The following is a 24,025-nucleotide window of genomic DNA, read 5'->3' as shown; positions in this document are numbered from 1 at the left end:
TGTTTTGCCTTATTTCTGCTGGGTAATCAGATCTTCATCTTACCTGTTTTCAAACTAGGTACCAATAATTACCCTCAGAAAGTGGTGAATGAAAAAAAAAAGTATATATACAGATAGAAAATTACTTAATTTATGATGCAATCTTTGTGTAAATGTTTTGGAGGCTTGAGTACCAAAGTCTCAATGGAAGGTGGCTTTTGAATTTAGATTGCAGACCGTAATGTATCTTGACCTCCATCAATACTTGATATCTTATTTTGTATTAAGTGTTCCGCACTTACGATCTGAAAAAAAAAATTCTTTGACTCTAACTCCCACCCATTCAAATTTGCAAGCATCCTGCACACTTAAAACAAGTTTCTGTGCCTTGAAACACGCAGCAAACTTAAGATTGAGTCGTCCTGGAAATAATATGCTTATCTAATGTATAAGAAATGCAATTAGTCACTGAAAAAAAAGAACCTTAAATTTGCCCTCAAGAAGTATTTTTTCTTCAATCAAGAATTTTGCTGTTTAATGGAAACTACTTTTTCGCTTAACTCAAGCAAAATTTTGCTTGTATCAAGAAAAATTCAGCTTAAATCAAGATACAACGAATTCTTGGCGGCAAATTCAAGAATTATCAGGCTTGAGCCAAGGAACTTTTTTTCAGTGATACTTAACCGAACAGGGACCACACAGAACCTCTCTTTCTCAACGCTAAAAGATACAGGGAAAAAATGATTACTGTAAGTATTATTACCGTTCGCGCAACTATTCGAACTCCGGAGCAGTCATGTGGTATCACGCGAAAATGAAGGAGGATCCTAGCTCTTTACCCGTCTCGCTGGAAAAATCACGTATTTGCGACGATATTGACGATTAAAACGCGTAATTTTTTATGTTAACATCAAACTACTTTAAAATTCGCGTTTAAGCCGCGATATTTCGGTGATTAATGCGCACGTAGACTGGAAAAATCGCGCATTTGCCGTAATATTGAGGCGAATTTAAGAAAGTGATTCTATATATTTTTTCAAAATCCCTGAAAAAATAACGTAAGTATATGTCGCGATATTGAGATGTAAATCGCGTAATTTCTTGACTAGAAAAAAAACTCGGAAAAATCGCGTATTTTCCGCGACACCGAGACGAAATTCGCGTATAATTTTCTTGTATCTTTTCCAAACCGCTTGAAAAATCGTGTATTTTTTTAACGTTCACTAAGATTTGCATGAACATGCTCCATGAATTAACACTGGTCAAAGCGAACACTTTGCTTTGACCCCATAACTCAACTGACTCATTTACGGGAGGAGGTCAAACAAATTAAGCCTTGCAAAATACCTGTATGGGGGTATAGCGGGCTGATTATTGGAATCGATAGACAAAATCGTAGACAAAAAGATGACAAAAGGAAAACGGAGTGATCCCCTTGGTAGTAGATGGTAGTTGCAATGGACAGAGGAAGTAAGAGATAAACTAGTTAGTTAACGACAATCCACGGGGAACAACCAGATGGCGGCCTCATACTTAGTCCATCATTTTCCCCTTTAGTTTAAAACAACTCAAAAGGATCACTCCATTTTCGCTTTGGCTATCGATTTCAATAACTAGCCCGCAGACCTGAGTTATGGGTGTGTTACGATGAGGAGGGAAGGGAAAAAAAACTACGCTGAAAAAAATGGAATGCTGTTTTAGCACCTAGGATGTCAAAAATGTGTCTGGTGATCCTAAGATGCTGCTTTTATTGCCCACGCAGTTGACTTTACATTCACAGGATGTAAAGTTAACTGCGGGGACAGTAAAGGCAGCATCTTGGGATCACCAGACACATTTTTGACATCCCATGCAGGTGCTAAAACAACATATTATTTTTTTCAGTGTTTTTTCAGCGTTGCACATTTTATGAACGGCGGTCCCTTAAGTTCGTAATTTTCCTAAGCATCTGTCAACGGTGTCAAACCGCCGTGGTCTGTTGCAGAGAAAATACTCCGGCGGAACTTTTGCCGCTGTGCGATGCGGTGTGCGGTTTGCCGAAGTTGAGGAATTATGGGGCAACTTCTGGCGGGCAGTGCCCGGGTCCACGGGACGAGATCCCGTAGTCGGTGATGAATGGTCCCTCGACGACGGAGACCATAACGTCGCCCCTCTGGCGTAAGCGCATATCCCTATTTCCACAAGAGCCCCAGAAAGCATGGATTTATATGTAGAACAGGGCTCACGTGGACTTTAAGATACGCCCTTATTTAGAGGGGCCACGATAAGTCCGCCGTTCCCGTTAAATGTTGCCGGTTAAGTGATTGAATTTGGATATTTTACGTGGGCATAAATGGAGAGAAGTGGAGATTTTTCAGCACTATATGACAACGGGGCTCCCGTTTCACGACCAACTGTTGCGTTCCACGTGCCGGACGTCGTCGTTGGACGTGCACGCGTGTCGCCGAGGTGCGAATTCGCCTCTGCGGCCCTTTTTCCACTCTTACCAGGGTTCCTAGCGATCTGGAAAACCTGGAAAAGTTAGGGAATTTGCCCCAAAAGTCTGGAATTTTTTCAAGTACTGAGAAAAAAAATTTAATAAGTAAACAAATAAAAATAAAAGAATTAAAATTGAAATTGCAATTCCTTCGTTGTATTTTGAATTTTCCGCCAACTCATCCTCTTTATCGGCATTCGGAACGAATCGGAACTATTCGGAAGTGTTCGGTGGCTACCCCTGCAGGTCAGCCATAATGATGGGGGCATCTTGTGCGACCGGTTGCGTCTAATGAAAAAAGAGATCGCAGGAGCTAGCCACTCCTCTTCACTCCTCGTCGACAGAGGCGCAGGAAGGGGGGCAGGGGGGCCTGGCCCCCCCCCCTAGAATTGGAAATAGTATCATCTGCCCCCCCTCCCCCCAGAAATTCTGGATGTTGCAAAAAGACCTTCTTCAACGGTAAGTCTCTGTCGCCGTGGCCCGTGAGAGGATGCGTATAAATAGAAAAACCTGTTGAATGCAACAATTTCAAAGTATTTTAACCTTAAAATGTAAAAAACTGGGTGATTTTTAGGCAGGAATTGAAGGAAGATTAGCGTCACGAGTGCCTCGAGATGCGCTCAAGTAGAGTTAAAATTTCAAAAATTTTCCGGGGGAGGCTCCCCGAAGTCCCCCCTGAGCTGGGGGGTATTCCATACCCCCCAGACCCCCCGGTGGTGGGAGGTCAGGCCCCCCTAGCAAAATGACCTAGCTACGCCTATGCTCTTCGATCGGGTAACCCTCAATCTTCAATGTAATAGTTTCAAGTACACTCACTAGGATATCTTGCGCTTAGCTGAGAACTATGTCTGCATGCTAGGTAGAGGTTATTTTTTTTTTGTAACTCTGCCTTTTTTCCCTGGACAATACGCTCATTTAAAAAAATATATATGCATTTTTCAGTTTTTTTAAGAATAGTTCTTAATAGTCTGCAGAACGAAGACGGCAGGTTGGATTATTTTTTAAAAGAATCTGTTCAGTGCTCTTTTCCTTTGCATAGCAGCAATACCATGATGGGATTTATTTTTCAAATCCAATACTACTATGAGTAAATGAAACAAATTGAAAAATAATTTGCTTTCACCAATGCATGTATCGTTTAAGAAGGCGTTTATATTTCGCCAATTTTTTTTTCCGACACATTTTAAGTTTTTTTGTGATTTCATTCGTGTTATGATACTATCCTAGCCTGGTTCTTATAAAAAAAAAGCTGAACCAGATCAAAAATTGATGAAAATAGAGGAGTTTTTACAAAAACCGAAAAATGCGCGCGCTGTCTCTTTTAGGGCAAATTATTTGAGTTTTTTTCCACGGAAAAAGGCCTGGAAAAATTTTCATTTTGGCCTGGAAAACCTGGAAAAGTCAGTGATTTTTTTTTCCAAAATTGGCTGGGAACCCTGTCACCTTTCTCCTCATTTTTCTCCTCTCTCTCCTCCTTCATTTTCCTTACCTTCTTTTCTTCTCTCTTTTTTTTCTGCTCCTCTCTCTCTACTACTTTATCTTTCTCTTCCTCCTCTTCTCCAACAGATTAAATCTCGATCAATTGATAAATTATTTCTACGCAAAATCAATGGCAAATCTTTGGACGCTCGTCACTACAAAACTTCTAAATTTATATTTGAGAAAGGAGCATTTTAGCTCCAAAATCAAAATCGTATTGATGAAAAAGCTAAGATGCTTTAATTCATGTGTTCTGATATTTTATTTGTTAATCATCTGTGTTTTTTCTAGGCATATAATTATTTGTCTCCTGAAATATATTATAGAAATTAATAAGATGAATGAATAAGTTATAGAAATCGTGAGAATGGTCAAAAACTATAAGTCAAAGATGTATTCATCTGAAAAAGGTGCTACCAGGGGTCATGAAACATCAAATAGACTGAAGTATCGACCCCTGTGTATTACTACCAAAACTAGCACTAATTTTGTCGGCGTTTAGCCGAGGGTAAAACCCTCGTTTCCACCGTCCACCACGAGGAGGAACCGACATCAGACGGCAACGCCCTGGTTCGCAACGACAAGTTCTGGGCGCACCCTCACTCACAACAGTGAACAATTCGCCAATGACCGAATGCAGGGAACTCCTCTACCACCGTGCGATCCAGCAGTGAGACAACAAACTCGTAGCTGGATACTCTCTACAGAGATAGAGATTGCTGAAACTTTGTCCGGCTTGTTCGGCCCAGGAGAACAGAATACCCTGAGCCACGAGACCCCGGGACTCTCGTGAAGTATTCGGCTCGTCCTGCATCAAAACCTACTTCAATCTGCAACATCGCCTCAACCACCAGCCCGTTTGAGAGGTGTCCGACCCTCCGGTTCCGACTTTGCCTGGTCTAAAGTGTCCCGGGGGGGATGACGGCTTTAGACTTAATGCGCAAGCATCGGCAGATACCGGAGGTTGACCAGTACAGGATTGCCAGGCTTCGATCGGTCACCCCTGCAATTGGTCACTGACGAATCGCGCAAAGTCGGTCACAGATCGGGATTTTCAGACCACTGTGTACCGGTTGATCCTTGCACCTCGCGGTTCAAGGATATGGCCTAACTACTATCAGTGGTCTTCTGAAGATCATCGTTCCCCTCATGTTCCTCAGGTTCCGCTTGATCTCTTCCGTAAGCCAGGGATATGGGCTAACAACCAAGGTAATAACGTACCAAGGTTCCGCTTGATCCAAGGCTGCAATGGATATGGCCTAACATCCAAGGTGTGAACAGCCCTGCTGCGCGCGAAGCAGGGCACCGAGGAAGTGGTTGATCCATGCCCGAGCGTATTAGGGATATGGGCTAACAACCAAGGTAATAACGTACCAAGGATGCGCTTGATCCTACATAGCTCGCCACGATGTGTGAAGAGATATGGGCTAACAACCAGAGGCGAGGGAGGGTGCAGAATCACAACAGTTTGCCGGCGTTTGGCACGGGTCAGAGACCCGCTCCAGGTCCACCACGAGGAGGCTCCGGCACCAGACCCTTTTCTCTCTCTTCTCACGTTTCCTCTCGCTTTTCCTCTCGATTTTCTTCTCACTTTTCTTCTCGCTTTTCCTCTTGCTTTTCTTCTCGCTTTCCTTCTCGCTTTCCTTCTCAATTTTCCTCTCACTGTTTTACTGTGTGCTTTCACTGTTTTATTCTCTTTTATGTTCTCTCTATTCTTCTCTTCTTCTTCTCCCATGTCTCTTCTTTTCTCTCCTCTCTTCTCTCTTTTCTTCCTGTTCTTTCTCTTATCTTCTTCCTCCTCTTTCTATTCTTCTCCCTCTCCTCAAACTTTGATTTTACCCTATACGAAGAGGTACTTTCACGAATGAGCCGTAAATAGTAGTTTTTTTATCGTAGAATATAGTCTATTTGATCCCCAGGGAATCTAGTAGCCAGTAATAGACTTCTGACAGTGCTTCAGAAGACAAACGCATGCTCCGTCACCGAGACAGAGAATTGACGAAGGAAGTGATTCGGTCACTTCATTCAAAATTAGGAAAAGTCTCAAAATGGTGAGCAATAGAAAAATGTTGAACATCTTATTTATAATCAAGAATCTCATTCCTAGATAAAAGTCCTGAGGACAGAAGAACTCGCGATCCCAGTGGCGTGGCGTGAATTGCGATATATCGATTGTTATGCCATTTAAATCCATGGTAAAAAATCGATTATTAAGGTGTTCGCTACGAACACCCTGTTTATCGATCCTTTTCCATAGGTTTAAATGGCCGATAAACCGATATATCGCAAAGCACGCCACGCCACTGCACGAGCCGTCCATGTTTCATCATTTATTCCGGTAGAAATAACGTTGAATCAATAAGAAACTCAATGAAACACAACTACACCGAAACACACTCGTTCATCTTATGTATGAACTGATATTAATCAAAATTAATCATTTATTGTCTCAAACTGTGCTTTTTGCTAAGTCCTGACGACGGCTGAAGCCGAAAAGCTTCGACTTTTAAGTTCCTGAATTTCAAGTTAACGTGAGTTAACAGTTTATTTTAACCCATAGCACTGGCTACCCAACAAACCAAAAATTACACAAAAACTACTACCATAATGTTGTAAATCAACACTTTCAATACAAATTGTCATTGAAAGAGCAAAATTGATCAAGACGGATTATAAATATTAGTCGTAAAACAGTAACCTCAGGCGCAATTTTTTTCGTTTTGCAAAACAACCTCTAGTATAGCAATAATGAAAGTTTTGGTGGTTCACTTGCCTCGGCACAGTTACAATAAACTTAAGAGAGCTCATCGTTTCCCGCGTGAAAGAACGTAACTTCATTTCAATGTTGCCAAATGTCCCCTCGCAAATTGCATATTAAGTAGGAGGATCTTGAACTTTCCTAACTGGAAATTTCATTGATAATTTTCCCCGAGATTTCATGCAAAATTAAAATAAAAATTACACAGGCACATTTTCATTAATTTGTTTTACAAAGTTGTGCCTGAAAATTGCACAGGCATAACTTTGTAAAATAAATTAATTGTTTGAGTCAATTTGGTGACCTTGGAATGGAGTTACATTCCTTCGTACGGGAGACAAGTTTTACATTTAAACGTCTGGTCAGTTCTACTTATATGTGACAGACGAGGGTTAAATGGACTACATTTTGCAATTAGGAACTAAAATTTCTGGCTCATCCTTAAAAACACTTTTGTGCATCGGGAAACTAATGGCTCATAAGTTATTTCTAAACTGAGTCAGAAATTATAGTTCCCAATTGCAAAATGTGGTCCAAATGAGTCTGGAGGCTATTGGAGCGGAGGAAAACTTATTATTCATGTGGAAGCTACCTTTCATAACAATATGCCGGGCCCCTTTTACTAGTGACCAGATCTGTAAGAGGAGACCTATCTTTCTGGGGACAAAATTCCTTTGCTTAGGAAATTTTATCCTAAATCTCAAAAACTGTCGTGAAGCTTGAAGACAAAAATTCCTAGGTTGTAGAAAAATGTTGTTCATGTGTTCGCAAAAAGTTAAGAACAATTTTCTTCCGGAGAGAAGCTCTTTTTACACAGATCCACACACAAATGGACTGCATTTTGCAATTGAGCACTTTTGTGTATGAAGTTTAGAAACAACGTAAGTACCCATAGGATCAAATGCACATAAGTGTTTTTATAGATGAGCCAGAAATTGTAGCTCCGAATTGCAAAATTTAGTTCAAATTAAGTAACGTTGATTCAGACAGCTCTCGGCGCTCTCTGATCAATCTTCACCAGATTGAAGGCAAGAAGGAAGTAAAGCAGTCGGTAACCTAACAAGGTTTAACAGTTAATTTCCACCACGACCAAAGACATAAAGACGGAGGGCTAAAAGCAAAAAATGAAGCTTCTTTTCAACCACCTCTACTATTGGCTAGAGGATTGGCGGGGAAATCGGGACAAGTTTGAAATTCAAATGTAGGGCGGAAACTAAATAAAATTGCGGAAACAAAGTATTCTAGGTTGATTTTTGCCCAAATTCACTTACCTACTCATATTTTTTTAACTTTAGGTTAGTTTTGGTCCGTCGTCGACCGATTAATTTCATTTGGGAGTAACGGTCATCTAGCACTTTAACGGCCTGTTTGAACCTTTTTTTTTTTTTTTTTTTTGTTTATTGTCGCAATAAATTACATAGTTATGAAATACACTTACAGTGAGTAATATAGATATTAAAGAAAAACAATAATGATTAGGACTATAATATAAATTAGCAGCTAAATTTTGCTGAATAAATAAAAGGAGAGATAGTAATGAAAATTTCTGGAGTCAGCAAGGGTTATTGTTAGCGACGCCGGGATCCGCCAGTTGGCATGCATCGGCACTGTTTGAACCTGCAGAACCACCATGAGCAGAAGAAAAACTAACTTTATCTGAGATCACTGCCTGTTACTGAGCAAAAGTAGGTGTATTATATTAGGACGCAGACCGAACTTTCTTAATATAATCGTTTTAGGCATTTAAAAAACACGTTTAGAAGAAGAAATAAGGAAAAATCAAGAGGACAAGTTCAAATCAAATTTCCGTTTGCCGCCATGGATTCCCGCGCTCATTTACACACTTACACAAGCACCCAGCGCCAAACCAGGCTTCACTTTTTTCCCGTGCTTTTAGATACGAGCACTCCGTCTTTATGTCTTTGACCACGACGCACTTTTAGACCCCGGCTCGTCAAAAATTCTTCCAAAGACACGAGGCACTCTGGAAATTCATGAATAATCATCCAAAATTGTTACATATTGTTACTTTGCTCTATGATGACCCATGTCTCCAGTAAAAATCTTAGCTTGAGGATAAGTCTGGTTTTAGAAATACAGCGTTGACAAGTTTCCATATTTAAGCTCTAAAGATTATCGTATTATCAAGTATCTTACTTTCTGTAAACAACTGTCATTGGATGTTTCATGATATTTTAAGACATTTTATCAACAGTCAGTGTACATTTTTCTAAAAAAATACGTTAATAATAAATAATTTTTCTACGTCAATGCTGTTAATTCTGTTGATACAACGTTGCAAACTTGACATCACAGACCTATAAAAATGCTCATTTTGTTCCGTTTTTGAATTAAAAAACGAACTTATTGACCACCTAAAGGTATGATAGTGTGGTTTAGCTGAAATTCTATGATAAGATTATTCTTGTTTAAAAGTTTTACCGCGAGTGTAAATATAGATTTAACGATACAGCGTTGCAAAGTTTATGTATACAAGCTTTAAAAATGTTTTTATTTTTAAGTTCAGTGATTGTCTGTTTTTTTTTTTTTGGTTTTTTTTTTTTTATGAAATAAACCATTTAGGTTATCTGCAGATGTAAGATTGATTTGTAGTGATACAGCGTTGCCAAGCTTACAATTTTGAACTCAAGGAAATATGATTTTTTTTAATTTTTTTTTTCCAATTTAAGATAAAATCAATGGGTATCATCCCTCATATCAAGCCAAAATATCAAGGTCTGATGTCTGTTCCAAGTGACAATTGGTTTTTGCAATAATACTTTCGCCAAGTTTATTGACAATTCTCTTTAAGCAATAAATAATAGACGATTTTAAAATAAAGATGCTTCCAGTAGTTATTTGATTTTGCTTATTTTTTTATTTACATTGACATTCTTTTCTTTCATTTTTATATGACTTTCTACCGTACATTATTTTTCATTTTTTTTTTTATTTTTGTATTTTTTATAGTTTTTTATCTTTTTCCTTCAAAATATTTTATTCATGTGATGCTTCAGTATCAGTCCTGTCTTGCCTTCAAATCTATAGACAACGCCCAACATGATGCCAATTTTAAACTTTCACCCTCCAAAAGTCATATTTAAATAATTTTAAAATTCTCTCTTAAGGAGGCGTCTGGGTTTTTTTTATACATTAACGCAACAGTGATTTAAATATTCTATTTACGTTTTAAATTATATTTTATTGTTTTGTTGGTGTATTTATTTTCTTTCGTTCATTTAATTTACTTCGCATTTTTTTTTTTTTTTTTTTTTTTTTTTTTTTTTTTTTCTAATATTTTCAAAATCTTCCATTCTTACGTTCAACATACTCAGTTTTTTAAGGCATAATGAATGTATCGTCTATATCAAGATTTATTTCTACTTAAAAAAAACCCAAACGCCTCCATATTCTATGTTAGTTTTTTCATTACACCTAAAAAAGGTTGAATTTGCAACTAAGTCTAGGCAGAATATTTCAGATCTTGAAAACAACGCTGATGCTGAATCATCCATTGTATTCCAAAAATCCTCTGGAATTACATTTTAAAGTAAAATAACTATTGGAAGTATCCTTATTTTTAACTAATTTTATACAATCGAATGTTAAAAGAAAAGCAGATAAAATTTGCAACGATGTTATTTTAATGCAATTGTCACCCAGGATCAACATAAAGCCTCCACATTTCGCTTCACCTTATTAACCATTAACTCATATTGTATCTTGTCTCCAATACAATAACAAGAAAAAGTAGACATTTTCATAGACGAAAGATGTAAACTTTGCAACGCTGTATTGCCCAAAATTATTGTATATTGATTAAATCTATGCTATACGTCTAAACTTTGCAACGCTGCATTGCCTAAAATTATCGTATACTGATAGAAATTTTACTATGAGTCTGCGAGTATCTCTAATTGTATATTTTATGTTTCAAATACTGCTACAATATACAAAACTATAAAAAATGGGTATTTTTAAAGGGCAAGAATGTAATTTTTGCAACGTTGTACTGCTATTAACGGCTCATCCACAATTTGAAACTTTTACTACGGATTTTCTTATAATTTTTCAGTTACGCGTCATGTTTACTTGAAACTTACTTACTTGTTACTTACATTACTTTGAAATTGGCTTTTGGAAGAAATTCTTCAAAAATATGAAGATTTTTAAGACTCAAACATGCAAACTTTGCAACGCTGTAGCTCCAAAACCAATGGCGTGGCGTGAATTGCGATATATCGATTGTCATGCCATTTAAACCTATGAAAAAGGATCGATAGACAGGGTGTTCGCGGCGAACTCTCCGTTTATCGATCCTTTTCGATAGGTTTAAATGGCATAACAATCGATATATCGCAATTCACGCCACGCCACTGTCCAACACCAAACGTATCCTCAAGCTAAAATTTTTACCGGAGGCTTGTCTCATCATAAGGTTTCATTTCGGTCACGTACGAATGAAATCCCCGGGTTTCAAAAAAGGTCGCTCCTCTGACATAAGGACGTATCTCACTTTCCACACCAACCGCAGAAAGCATGGATTTGAATGTGACCCAGGGCTCACGAGGAGATTGAGATTCGCCCTTTCGTTAGAGGAGCGACGAAACGGGGCCACTCATTGGAAGGCTTTTTAATCTATTTTCCTCCCTCAATTGGACTGCATTTTGCAATTTGGAACTATAGATTCTGGCCCGGTTTAAAAAAAACGCATGTGCCATTAGTATCCCTATGCACATAAGTGTTTTTTTCAGATGAGCCAGAATTCATAGTTCCAAATTGCAAAATGCAGTCCAATTCGTCGTTACCTCCCACGAAAGAACATAACTACATTTGGATTACATTTTGCAATAAGGAACCACAATTTCTGACTCTTCCATAAAACCACCGTTCTGCACAGGGAAACCAATGGCATATACGTTGTTTCTAAAATGAGCCAGAAATAGTGGTTCCTTTTTGCAAAATGTGGTCCATTTCATTGTTGCCAGATTTCGCCTCGTAAATTTGAATTTGTAAAGGAAAATGTTAGGTATTAATTGTACATTTCACTGATTTTTCCGCTGATCTCATGAAAAACGAAAATAAATTTTGGATAAAGATTTCGCTTTCTCGTGTTTGTGAAAAATTGAATTCTTTGAATCAATTTGACAACCATGGAATGGAGTTACGTTTCTTCGTCCGAGAAATGACAAAAAATGAAGCTGAATCCTGTCGTAGCCAATTCAGTGAATAGTTTATTCTGCAGATCCTCGGAAAAATAAGACAGTTTCAAGGCATTATGTTCCGTAGTTCTGTAGTATTACAGAAACAGATCAGGAAAAACTAAGCACCCTCAAATCGTCGCTCCTCTGACGTAAGGGCGTATCTAGATTTTTGCATGAGCCTTAGAAAGCAGAGTTATACGGAGCACAGGGGTCACGTAGAAATCAAGTTACGCCCTTACGTCAGAGGAGCGACGAAATGTAGCTAAGTTGATTCTACCTAAAATCGCCCGAATGATGACAGCGGCGATGATCAGCGTTGAGGAAGAATGAGGGGCTTGTAGGACAAAGCGCGTAAGTGCAGTTTTTGCTACCTCGAGAAATATGTGTTTGAAGTTTTGAAATTACATGGATCCTTATGGCGGAAAGAAAGTTATAACTGACTTTTTGAAGCTTAAAAATTGAAATTTGAGAGGGAATTTTTCACAAAATATGCACTAAGACTAGTTTTACTTGAAATCATTAAAATCTCAACTTTTTCAAAAACTGCACTTATGCGCCTTGTCCTCCAAGCCCCTCAAATTTTTTAGCAGCCCATTTCAAAAATTGAAATTATTGGAAGTAACCGATACATTAGAAGTTAGGGCGATTCAATGAACGCCATATTTTGTGCCAGAACGACTTGCAAAATATCGCGTCGATTGGTTTCATTTTTTCAGCTACTCGTCATTTTTCTCGAATTTTTAGATCGCAATTCTGTTGTCAGGAGACTAAAGAATTCACCTACCAAATTTTGACAAACCAATTCATCGTAATGAAGTCGTGGGTTTTTTTTATGAGACAAAATATACCATTCGAATGCAGCATTTTTCCTCTATTTTCCTCACGCCTTTAATACTTTGAATTTGTTCATCAAAATTGGTAAGTGAATCATTTAGTCTCCTGACAATAGAATTGCGATCTCAAAATTCGAGAAAAATGACGAGTCGCCGGAAAAATGGAACTAATCGATGCTATATATCGCATGCCGTTCTGTCACAAAATATGGCGTTCATCGAATCACCTTAATTTTCGAAATAGGAGGAAGCTTGAGAGATCTTACCGTGAAGAAGCGATGATCTGCAAGGTCAGGAACAGCTCTGATGCGGAGGGTGAAGATTTCCATCCTCGCTCATCCCCTTCTCGAATGTTGGCTGCAAAGAAAAAAATTAAACCCTTTTAGAGATAAATTCAACATAACGCATTGTTGCACATTGTCTAGTATATGGAACAGCTTAACAAATAAATTGAAATAATGTTGAAAAATAATGGAATAAAACTGCTTTTTTTACCACAAAATTACAATATTCTCACATAATGTATTCAATAATAACCAATTTTCAACGATTAAACATTTTCATATCGACGACTTAAGGAGATTTGATGGACGCCATATTTAGTGTCAGAAAGGCATGCGATATATCGAATCCATTGGTTCCATTTTTTCAGCTACTCGTCATTCCTCTCCAATTTTGAGATCGCAATTCTGTTGTCAGGAGACTAAAGCACTCACTTATCAATTTTAACAAAGAAATTCAACGTAATAAAGTTGTGGTTTTTTCAGAGAAAACATCGCATTCGATACTGATATCGAAACTGCCCTCGAATGTGATATTTTCTCTCTAAAAAAACCACGCCTTTATTGCGATGAATTTCTTTGTTAAAATTGGTAAGTGAGTGATTTAGTCTCCTGACAACAGAATTGCGATCTCAAAATTGGAGAAAAATGACGAGTAGCTGAAAAAATGGAACCAATTGGTGCGATATATCGCATGCCGTTCTGACACAAAATATGGCGTCCATCGAATCACCTTAAGTATAGAACCACGCGTTTCCGTCTGCTATTCAACAGATTTTCTGTCATACTTCATTTTTTCTCGGGGAAACTGGTCTACCTAAATTCTTTAAAACTTCCGTGATCTTTCTTCTCTGTTTGCAGAATACTTTGTATTAATTTCAAGCCATGAAGTTTGCTTGTTTCTCCTGAAAAAATTAAACAAAGGTGGAAATTTTATGACACCACAATAGAAATGTATGGTTTTCCACTTTGGCCATCGATTCATGAAGAAGTTAGGTAATTCGCAACTGCAAAAAATTGCAACACATTTCAATACCCAGATTAACCTCGATAACTCGACTGATTGTGATAAAAATCTCGAGAAAATCAAAAGATTATCGCCCACAGGGATTCTCAAATTAAATATAGTTGGCCGAAGTGCGAAACCACCTATCTCCGTCTGCGACGTCCCGGACCTCCTGTTACGCTTTATTTTTTCTTGGTAAAACTAGTCAACTTATTCCATGAAAACTACCTCGATTTTTCCTCTCTATTAGCAAAATATTCACTGGAAAGAAAACACATTGGATCTAGAGCCGAGACTTAAAAACATCGACAAGAAAAAGTACTCTTGATTCAATCAAATCTAGCTTAGATCAAGAACCAAGCCTCTTAATTTCAGCGGATTTCGTTTTGATTCAAGCAAAAATCCGATTGAATCAAAGTATTTTTTCTTGTCAATGTTTTCAAGAGTCTGGACTCTAAATGCAATGTGGTTTTTTTCCAGTGTTTTGTAAAGATATCAAGCCCAACAGTCGACTTGATTTTCCTCGAAAAAATAAAATGGTAGCATAAATTTTACTGGAAATACGTGGTTTCACACTTAAGTCATCGATATTGAATGTACCACACTTCTCTCGTAAAAAAAGAAAAAATGAAAAAAAAAACCATTTTGTTGATGACGTCAAGCGACTTACCGAATCAACGCTGAGGAATATACGTGAGCAAAATGACTTCCGAAACTATATTCTCAAATCAAATTTCACAAAAATATCGATGAAAAGACACTACCGAAAATTCGCACGATAAAAACCGACACGAGTGACAAATACTACTTCCACTTATTGTAAAACACGGCAAACTATTACACTGGACAGAAAAAGTAGAGGCTCGCTGACGAAAACTTTCGGCGGATCGGAAAGTAAGGCTGCTCAACGATTCACTGCACCTTCTATATTCACGGAATAATTCACTGAGAAAAATTTTAATAATAAAGTACCGAACACGAAAATAAAGTACCGAACACGAAAATAAAGTACCGAACTCGAAACTAAAGTACCGAACACGAAACTAAAGTACCGAACACGAAACTACACTGATGGTAATACACTTGAAGCACACGACTATCACACGCGGTCCCGAGATGAATATATTTCCGATAAAATATACTTCCGATTTGATTATCCTCCTAGGGGTTGAGCTCAAGCTCAACCCCTACGGCTGCGCGACTTCGACTGACCAAAGTACCGAAAGTCCCGAGCCTTCGAGGTCTCCAACTTTTTCCTCGTTCTTCTCGAAAACAAAAGAGTGGCTTCGATTTCCAAAATATCCCTACCTTTTTGGGTTTCCCAGGTGAAAGCGGCACAAGCTCACAAAAGAAAATATCTTCATTGAACTTTGAACATTGAACTTCTGATTTCCCGGATTAATTGGACGTATTTCTATCAAACGGAACTATGTGCATTAAGACATGAGTCCTGAGACCCATAAGCGTATTCGCATTACAGGGCTCACGTCATAATGCACATAGTTCCGTTTGATAGAAATACGTCCAATTCATCTCCTTCTTTTCACAACTTTTCTTTTTTTCGCTGAAAAGTAGTGAGGGTTCGTCCATGAATCACGTAACCCGTTTTTCCCGACCTTTGACCTCTCCTCCCTTTGCCGTAGATGTCATTTACATCTAGACACCCCCCCCCCCCCCCCCCTGAAAAATTTGTCATTTCAAGCGTGCCTCCCTTTTTTGTGTAGGTGTGGGTCGTCGCGAACCCTTGCCACCGGCGTATCACATACGAATTCAAGTGTTTAAATGACTCAAAAATAACATAAATCGCATAGGAAAAATCTAGAATCCACTCCTCCTTCAAGGCATTTCTTGATTGTAATCGGCTCGGCTTGAATTCTGCCGTGCTAAGGAAGAACGCCGAATGAAAATTCGAGAATTGCCGAATTTTCCTTGATAAAGCATGTATTTTTTACGACATTTATGCATAATTTTCCTTTAAAATTTCAGATATATACATTAAATTGCGTGCAAAATCGCCTGAAAATTTGGGGGAAAATATTCACAATTTTCCCAGTAAGTGGGCCAGTTGCGCTGGTCACAGAATCGTGTTTTGATGCTTGATTCTTGTGGAATAGCTAAGAATAATAAGATCTGCCCCAACATGAACTTTCTACGCTCAATATTAACCGAAATATCGCCATTTGAAAAGTCAGGTTTTTTTTGTCATCCATCCCGGTGGTGACACCCTCAGTGCATCACTGACTGATGAAAGCAAGGTGGAAGAAACCAAGGGTGTCACTATACCGCGGTGGATGACGTTAAAAACCCGCGGATTTTCAAAATACTAATATTGAACTTAGAAAATTCCTGTTTGGACGGATCTTATAATTTTTAGCTACTCATCAAGAATCGAGCATTAAAACATGATTCTGTGACCATCGCAACTGACCCATTCGGTTTTTGTCAAAGGAAGCTTGGCAACGTCTGAAGGCCCATACGGCGTTCTTCCGTAGCTCAACTCATAAGGCATTCTTCCGTAGCACGACAGAATTAGACACTAGGACTTGGATTTAATGTGCTATTGTCATGTTGCCTGGATTGAGCTTTGTGAAATCCTCTCGGACCCGAGCATCCGATGCGTCTCAATCAAGATGATCAGGATGCATTTCCCCGAAAGGGCAATCGCGCCGACACGAATGCTCGAATGCACGATGCGATGACCGCCTCGATGAAGAGATGCTTTTACCTATAGCCATTCATCTCATCCTCATCGCGTACGCAGCATCCTGGGCTCCCGCCTTGCCAGATCGTCATAGACGTCGACCGTCTTTTCGTCGCTTCTCTGACGTATGGGCGTATAACAATTTCCGCATGAGTCTTGGAAGCATGGATTTGCATGGAAAATAAAGCTCACGTGGAAATTGAGATGTGTCTTTTCGTCGGAGGAGCGACGATTTGATGCGTGATAATGTCTTGATTCGTCGATCCTTTGATGGAGGGACGTAAGCTCGTTTCAAGGTTGGAAAATTGATCAAGGAATTCGATTTTTTATAGAAATATGACCGGCAATGGCCTGATCATTGCAATTGATCGACAAAGTTAAAGATAGAGAAGACAAAGAAAAATATAGCGATCCTATTGATTGAAACGGCCAATTATTGAAGACTGCGGTCTGCTGTCTAAGACAGGGAAAAAGTAGGATTCGCCAGGGAATGACAAAATGAACGTATTTCTACCAAACGGAACTATGTGCATTAAGACATGAGTCCTGAGACCCATAAGTGTATGCACAGGGCTCACGACATAAATTAGTTACGGAAGCTGTTACGGCTTACTCGGGGTTGGTAACGCGTGCTTGGGGAACTCATGCCGACCTGACGGGGAGAGGGACTTAGCGTCGCTTCTCTGGCGTAAGGGCAGGGCGTACCTCAATTTCGACGTAAGTCCTGTTTTACCTTTAATTCCATGTTTTCTGGGGCCCATGCGGAAATTGAGTTTAGCTCTCACGTCAGAGGAGCGACGATTAGTGAGCGGAGTTTTCTAGAGCGGAATTTTCGGAAAGTCCGTAAATAGTACTGATTTTTTATAGACGGTCCGGAAGTACTGAGAAAGTGCGGAAATTCCGCATGAAGGTCCGGATTTTTTCCCTTCATACCACTCGTGCTTTTTTGATGAAGCCTGGAATGTATGAAATCCCCTGCATGGTGATTCTTAGAACAGTATTTGCCTGCAAGATCGCGATTGTGCTGTCAGGTAATCTTTAAGCCACTAACGACATTTTGTGTCTACGTAATTTTTGTCGCAATTCGAGCGAGAATTTCAAATTTTCGAAATGTGTCGTATTTTGTCAAATATAGGTACTGATAAAGCACTGAATTTTTTGTCGAGGAGGTACTGAACTTCCGAGGAATGTGCTTAAAAAGTACTGATTTTTGGCTAGCCTGTTTGGTTAAGTTGACACCCTGCTTACGGTGACTGTCGAGTTTCGAGTGACACTTCACCGCCCTTATCGGATTTAAAATATTCGTATCAAAAATCTTTGCTTTTCTCGAAACAAAGTCGTAGGATGTTTCAAGATTCAATCGCTGATCGAAGATTCATGAAATGTTGTCTCGCATTTAGGTACCTAGTCGGGAAAAATCTGAATGGAAACTTAACGCAATTTGCAAATGTTTCGTATCGTGGTAGACCCTGACTTAAGTCCATAAAAAAGGGGAGATACGAGTTTTTTTTTTTTTTTTTTTTTTTTTTTATCTGTTTACGCAAAATGTGGAAAGTGCAACAGTTGTCACCAGTCAAAAACGCCTTCAGTACCACGTGATACTTCACCGCCCGCACCGGAGTTTATATATTTGTATCAATCACTTATCGAATGACCTGAAATATGATGAACATCATGAAATGTTGTCCCGCAGTTGGTAATTATAATTTTCACCTGTCATCTTTGCTCATCAAGGCGTTCATTGATATGTATGTATCTTATTGGCCAAAAAAATACGTCGATCCCCGAACTGACGTTGATCCTACTCGTTTACACTTTTTGATAGCTTTTGAAGGGTCTCCAAAATATTTTGTTGTTTGCGGTAAAGAAGTTTTTCCGATCGAAATTCTCTCATGTCTCAAGTCTCTTATGACAGTTTTTAAAACATTTTTTTATTTTATTAGTTTAATAAAGTACCCAATCGTGCAGTCTTCAAAATGAAAGTGGAGGATGACCGCTAAAATTTAGGCTCCTTATCCGAAGTATTAAATTTCAAAACTAAACGCCGTCAAAGGAAGCTATTTCAGTTAGCACAAGTGCGTAGTTTCTTTATCTCTTCCTGTCAAAGTGTCACTCTTTCTCTGAAGCTCAAGTGTATATTATTTACCATCTGTCAGCCAGCTTGTCTTCATTGGTGTGAATTTATATAAGCTCTCTTTCGTAATTTAGACATACTTTTAAATAACACCTATACTGGTATTATTTTTTTTTCTTTTCCATCACCTCTAAAGTCCGTTTTGAAGTAGCATCGTTTTCTTCGCCTTATTCCTTACGATTGTGACCCAAAAAGCCGATAAAAAGAATGTAGAATAATCATGTATTTCCCGTTTTCTTTTTTTGGGTCTCATCAAGTAATGTTCCAAAATCCACCGTAGAGAACCTTACATTGTCTTCAAGAATTTTACCCAATTCGTTTGAACATTCGATTTCACATATAATAATAAGAAAATCTCTCTCTGAATCCATGAAGACAGACTATGAATGACTCTCCTACTGACATTTTCTTTGGAAAAATTTCAATTTTGACATACGATAGCCAGAATTTCTGCCCATCCTGGAATTTTAGAATGACCATTCTCGGAGGAATCCCAGCTATGTACGAAACGTTACGTGGAGCCTTGCTGCCTGTGTAGTTCCGTTCAGTGGCAATTCTTAAAAGTTGCTTTTCCTCCATTTAAATTCATTGCAAGTATCGATTTGAAGAGTCGATTGTTTTACATCCGTGTAATTGGAGGAAAAGCATTGTTGCCAACTTTCAAGCAACGCACTGGTTCCATTTTCAAGGACCCCTTGAAAATTAAATCTCGTCCTTCCGTCAGCCAAGCGAAGATTTGCCGTCCGAAGATACTAATTCGAAATGAAACGGCGACGTTTATACTCGCCTCAGAGTACGGCTGTGCCAAGTAAAAACGCCGTATGAGCCCTCAGGAATTGCCAAATTTCCCCTAATAAAACAGTAATTTTGGAGGAAAGTTACGTGTATTTTTCCTTCAAATCTTCACATACTTTATACTGAAATGCGGATAAAATTTTCTGAAAAATTGGAAGAAAAAAATCCAAGAGTTGCTTTGAAAATTCGTATTTAATGGAAGGAAAGTCGGCAACACCCGAGAGCCCACAAGACGTTTTTCCTTAGCACGGCAGAGTAGGTAATAGGAAGCTTCCTCATTTGGATTGCACTTTGCGAAAAGGAACCACTAGCATTGCAATGATGCTAAGATTGTGCAACTTCATCTTCTGCAATAAAATTGCGGAAATCGTGAAAAACTATGAAATTTAGATGATAATTTTTGTTTTAAATTTACAGTTTTTAGCGAGTAAAATAGAAACTATTAATGGATAATTGGGTTTTTCCTCCAAGATAAAAGAAGTTGCACGATCTTAGCAACATTGCAATGCTAGTGGTTCCTTTTTGCAAAATGCAATCCATTTAACGTCACAGCCAACTGGACGTCATAGTTCGACGTGGAATGACTGACCTGTCCCGCTCATTACAGCTGAGCACGAGATGAGCCCCTTTTGCAGTCACGTGTCGACAGCAAACGAGTGATACATCGCCAGCAAGGCACGTGGTGGCTGGTGCCGTGGACGTAGGAAAAAAAGGGAATAAATTTAAGGTTAGGAGCAACTCACGCCCACTTTAAGCACAGCGGTGTCTGTCCAATGTAACTTTGGATTGTGACAGAATTGAGTCTTGACGTCAGAAGACGGTGCCAAAAATGTCTGCGGAAATGCTTGGAATTTTGTCAGATTCGTGAAAATAGGACGTCTACGTTATACAGTGAAGTTTTACCGTTTTTTGAACCCTTTCTCGCCTAGTAACACATCTGGGACTCAAAGATCAAGTGGAGTGCATTTTGCAATTAGGAACTATAATTTCTGGCTCAGTTTAGAAACAACGCACGCACCATAAGTTTCCCTATGCACATAAGAGTTTTTACAAATGAGCCAGCAACTGCAGTTCCAATGTAGCCCAATTGGACTGCATTCTGCAATTCGGAACCACACTTTCTGGCTCATTGGTAAAAACACTCATTTGCATGGGGAAACTAATGGTGCGTATGTCCGTTTCGGTTCTGAACGGAGCCAGAAATTGTAGTTTTTAATTGCAAAATGTAGTCCAATTTGACCAAATTTACCAGGAACGTACTAAAACGCATGCATATAGTTTGAGCCGCGAGAACGATGTTGAAAGTTCTATTTCTCAATATAATAAGACTCAATCTTGAGCCCAAGTTTCACGACTGTCTTCACGTCCGAAATAGTTTTTCTTAACCATGAATTTCCCACAGGAGACTGATTGGAACACATCTAGCAATCAGTATCCACACAATTTCAGGCTCAGTTACAAAACAACATACATACTCAACATTATGCGCGTTAGTGTTTTTACGTATGAGCCAGAAATTGTAGTTCCTAATTGCAAAATGCAGTCCAATTACGACTAGACGTTTCCCGATGGAGATAACTGATGTTAGTGATGACGTCACTACAGGCATTTATCGAATTGAATCTGAACAAAAATGGTTCATCGGTGTCGCTGTTGAATTTTGAACCCTCGAACCCCATTTTCTGCTATTGTTCGCTTTATACAACAAATGTTACGTATTTGTACAAATTTACAACTTCGTACAATATTGCGAGTAACTTCAAAACTCCGACCGCTGTTTTATGAACAGAGGTGAATGCTGAAAATTGCGTGTTGCGGCCCACTTTTCAGGACACCACTCAACGATGCGTAGGTGACCTCCATCTGCAGCTCCCATTTTCAGCGTGCGAAGCAGGCTTACGTCCTCTTTGTCTATCGATTTGTCTATCAATTCCAGTAATCATCCCACCGGCTTCCTCCGCGCTATGAAACGGCAACGGAGTGAGGGCCCTTCGGTATGTGTTAGTTTTCGGCGTGCGTGTTTCACGTCTCCGAAATCGCGTGGACGGTTTTTGTGACAAATCGCCCGAACGTGTCACGAGTCGCGCGTGTTACCTCACATGCGCCCCTCCCCCTCCCCTCCCCCCTCCCCCCCCTCCCCCTCCCCCTCCCCCTCGCCCCCCTCGCCCCCCGGCCCCCTGAGTATTTTCGCTTTTTACCGTCGGATGTGCACTCCGAGCTCTAGCTACTGTTTGTCGTGATCTGCCGTACATTTTAAGTGGTCCGGCCGCTTAAAGGGTTCATTTGGTTTTTCTGTTTTTCGTCACGCATCTGGATGAGCTGAAGGATCGAGCCAATGGAATGATTATTGAAATTGATAGACAAAGCTGTAGACAAAGAAGACAAGAAGGATACGGAGGAATCCTATTGCGGGCTGATCGTCGAAATTTATAGACAAACCGATAGACAAAGGAGACCAAGGGAGTATGGAGCGATCCTACTAGTTGAAATGGGTGGTTCTTATAGACTAAGGGGGGAATTTATGGACTAATTAAAGGGTCTCCCGTGTATTGCTGTGAGTTAGTCTGTTACATGTCCCTTCTGTCCATTGGATCCACCCGCTTCCACCAATCGGTTCCCTCCAAATCCTTTTTGTCTTCTTTGTGTACCTCTTTGTCCATCAGTTTCAACAATCGGCCCGCCGCGCTGGTGCGGAAGTGGGTGGTTGCAATAGACGAAAGTCGCAAATATGCGCTTTACAAACGACGGGTTAGAACAGATTGCAATAAAAAATCACTCTGGATAATTTGAATTCATTAGTTTGCTGCCGTTTTGGGCCCTAAAAGATGACCTGACCTCAATATTACCAATGTTTTCGTACCGTACTCTCGCTATATAGGTACTTACTTTAGCCTCAACGGATCACCTCCCTGCAAGCACGCTTGTGTCGGCCTGCCTCGCTACTCCTCCACGGCACGGTACCAACGTGGCAAGGGTGCCTGCACTCCATCAGAATTTCCGATGCATCTATTTTTATTTCCGAGAGGTGCACACTGGCGGTAGGTTGGATGCGGGGGGGGGGGGGGGTCACAATGCCGCGATCGAGTGTGTGGGCGGCAGAAGGAAACAAACGCAGACGCCGCGACGCACAATGAAACAGGTCAGTGGGAGAAGTCGGACTAAATCGACGTATTTCTATCAAACGGAACTATGTGCATTACGACGTGAGCCCTGTTATGCGTGTATTCCTATGGGTCTCAGGGCTCATGCCTTAATGCACATAGTTCCGTTTGATAGAAATACGTCCAAATGGACTACATTTTGCATTTCGGAATCAATTTCTGGCTCATCCGTAAAAACACTTATCTGCGTAAGAGAACTAACTGTACTTGTGCTGTTCCTTAATTGAGCCTGAAATTTTAGTTCCTAGTGGACCACTAGACGAGGTACGAAGTTAAGCATTATTCTGATATATGTTTCTGAACCAAAATTTAACGTAGAATACGAATCTTGCAACGAAAATTGCTGAAATTGACGCCTAACCTTAACCAAGAAATTTAAGGTTTCTTGAAGCGTGAATTCAAACGTCTAGCTCATGAAATGACAATGGTCCACGCACGTAAGATCCAGTGGCGTGGCGTGAATTGCGATATATCGATTGTTATGCCATTTAAACCTATAGTAAAGAATCGATTATTAAGGTGTTCGCTGCGAACACTCTGTTTATCGATCCTTTTCCATAGGTATAAACGGCATAACAATCGATATATCGCAATTCATGCCACGCCACTGGTAAGATCGCATTCTAAACGTTACCGTGGCAGTCTCTGCGATACGAAGATACGACAATATCGATCTTGACGCTTTGGTTCAAACCGATCGACAGACCCATGAACCGATTGACAAACCCATGAATCGATCAAATGTCGATCGAATCACTTTGATCGCTTCTTCTTCTATTCTTCGATCGGCCTGTCAATCGAATCGACATCGGTTTATTGATACTTTGTCGATCGATTCGTGTCCATCGCTCACATATTTGGACGTATTTCTATCGAACGGACCTAAGCGCCGTAGGGTGAGGAAGGTAGAGGAGTGCTTGGATTGGTGGCGGGATCGGGCGTCCGGCTTATTTCGTAATATACTCGCAATGCTTTTCCATGGCGCTTAGGTCCGTTTGACAGAACGCGCTATCCGGCATCCTAAATTCCTCAAAAGGAGCTCCAACTGGCGCTTAGTTCCGTTTGATAGAAATACGTCCATTTATCCATACCCCCCTTTGGAAAGTTGTTCATTTTGTTTCCTCGTGAAATTTTCTCCTAGAAACGTGCGTCGAAATTTAATAAACGTACAAATTTTCGGGTCGAGTCAAAAATGTAATGCCTGGAACATTTGTGCGC

General features: G+C 39.7%; 1 protein-coding gene across 4 annotated transcripts in view; it reads left to right on the top strand.

The window, feature by feature from the left end:
- LOC109034870 (Protein C kinase 53E) overlaps positions 1-24,025 on the top strand; it is a 337,504-nt gene that overhangs the window by 1,234 nt on the left and 312,245 nt on the right. The gene's annotated exons all lie outside the window — the stretch shown is intronic.

This window comes from Bemisia tabaci, chromosome 5 (genome assembly GCF_918797505.1).
Source record: "Bemisia tabaci chromosome 5, PGI_BMITA_v3".
Lineage (NCBI taxonomy): Eukaryota > Metazoa > Arthropoda > Insecta > Hemiptera > Aleyrodidae > Bemisia > Bemisia tabaci.
The sequence above is the reverse complement of the archived record's forward strand: the minus strand, read 5'-3'. Positions and strand labels throughout refer to the sequence as shown.